Below are 2380 nucleotides of genomic sequence, written 5' to 3'. Positions count from 1 at the left end.
TATATATATATATATATATATATATATATATATATATATATATAAGTATGTCTGTCTGTTGCTCTTTTAACGGTAGGTTCATCTTTGAGCCGCCGTGGTCACAGCATGATACTGAATTGTAGTTTTCATGTTGTGATGGTGTTGGGGTGATTACGTGGTTTGGGGCCCCAGTTCCTTTCCACGGAGCGTGCCGGGGTTACCATTTAGGTAATCATTCTCTCTATTTTATCCGGACTTGGGACCAGCACTGACTTGGGCTGGCTTGGCCACCCAGTGGCTAGGTAGGCTATCATGGTGAAGTTCCTTGCCCAAAGGAACAACGGTGACTCGAACCCTCGAACTCAGATTGCCGTCGTGCCAGATAGATAGATAGATAGATAGATAGATAGAGCGAGAGAGAGAGTGAGAGAGAGAGAGAGAGAGAGAGAGAGAGAGAGAGAGAGAGAGAGAGAGAGACGCACACAAACACACACACACACACATAAATGTACATACAAGCCCATTTTTTTTTTCAAGTGCCCTGTCCCACAAGGACGTTGGCGATCATGGATTTCCGTGATTTTCTTGGCAATTTAGAGCGGTGGTTTGCCATTGCCTTCCGCCCGGTGTTTTTATCGCGTCACCATCTCTATTTACCCGGCACTGACTTGGGCTGGCTTGGCCACCCAGCGGCTAGGCAGGCAGCCGAGGTGAAGTTCCTTGCCCAAGGGAACAACGCGCCAGCCGGTGACTCGAACCCTCGAACTCAGACTGCCGTCGTGACAGTCTTGAGTCCGACGCTCTAACCACTCGGCCACCGCACAAGACCATATACACATTCATAAATATCATACAGACACACCGACTGATATCACTGCACATACACATATGTCAAAGAGCCACCATCCTCCTCCTCTCCCTCCTCCTCCTCCTCCTACTCCTCCTCCTCCCCTCCTCCTCCTCCTCGTCCTCGTCGTCGTCGTCGTCTTCCTCCTCCTCCTCCTCCCCTCCTCCTCCTCCTCCCCTCCTCCTCCTCCTCCTCCTCCTCCTCTTTCTTCTTCTTTTCCTCGCCTCGTAAACCCTCTTCCTCTTTCGCGTTCTCGAGGTTATTTTTTTTTTTCGTTTCTCCGTCTTTTGCTCTATTCTCGTTTTCTATTGCTTCTCCTTCTATATCTATTTATTTATTTATTTGTTTATTTGTTTATTTATTTATTAAGAGTGTGGCGCGAGGCGACTAGGTCTTTGTATCATTATTCATATTATATTAATATTATTATATTACTTATTATTATCTATTGTATATTAATATTATTATATTATTTATATTGTAACTTTTCCTCTTTCATTTGTTTCTCTTGTTTCCTATCTTTCCTCTTTTTTCCTCGATGCTTTTTTCTTCGTCTTATTCTGTTTCTTAACTTTCTTCTTGTTGTTCTTTATCCCTCTTTTGTATCATAATCTTGTCCCTTCCCTTTTCTCGTCTTCTTTCTCTCTTCCTTATTCTTCTCCTTAATCTTAGAAAAGGTATAAACTTTCAGTATTATTTGTTCCAAATCTGGATCATTAGATTATCAATAATTATAATAATTTTTTAAAATTTTTTTTTTCCTTCCCCAAATTTTTTTTCAAAATTTTTACCCCTTCTAAATTTCCCCCCCCCCCCCCCCCCCCCCCCCCCCCCCCCCCCCCCCCCCCCCCCCCCCCCCGTCTTCGGGGCCCCTTTTTTTTTTTTTTTTTTTTTTTTTTTTTTTTTCCCCTTTTTTTTTTTTCCGGGGGTTTTTTTTGGGGGGGGGGGGGGGGCCGTTTTTGGGCCCCCCCCCCATTTTTTTTTTAAATTTTTTAATTTCCCTTCCCCCCCCCCTTTTTTTTTACTCCTTTTCTTTTCCCCTCTTTTATTTTTTTTAAAATTTTTTGGGAAAATTTTTTTAAAAAATTTTTTTTATTTTTTTTTTAACCCCCACTTCTTCCGGATTTTTTTTTCCCCTTTATTTTTTTTTTCCTTTTCTCCTTTTTTTCCCCCTTTTTCTCCTTTCCTCCTTTTATTCCCCCTTCCCCCCTTTTCTCCCCCCTTTTTCTCCTCCTCTCTTCTTCGCTTCCCCCTTTTTCCCTCCCCCCTCTTCTCCTCTCTTCTTCCCCCTCTCTTTTTCCTCCTTCTCTCTTCCCTTTTTTTTTTTCTTCCCCTTTTTCCTCCTCTCTCCCCTTCCTTTTCCTTTTTTTTCCCTTTTTTTTTTTTGGGTTTTTTTTTTTTCTTTTTTTTATTTTTTTTATTTTTTTTTTTTTTTTTATTTTTTTTTTTTTTTTTTCTTTTCTTCCCTTTTCCTTTTTTTTTTTTTTTTTTTTCTTTTTTCCCCTTTTCTTTCTTCTTTTTCCTTCCTTCCTTTTTTTTTTTTCTCCTCTCCTC

Source organism: Penaeus monodon, chromosome 40 (genome assembly GCF_015228065.2).
Source record: "Penaeus monodon isolate SGIC_2016 chromosome 40, NSTDA_Pmon_1, whole genome shotgun sequence".
Lineage (NCBI taxonomy): Eukaryota > Metazoa > Arthropoda > Malacostraca > Decapoda > Penaeidae > Penaeus > Penaeus monodon.
The sequence above is the reverse complement of the archived record's forward strand: the minus strand, read 5'-3'. Positions refer to the sequence as shown.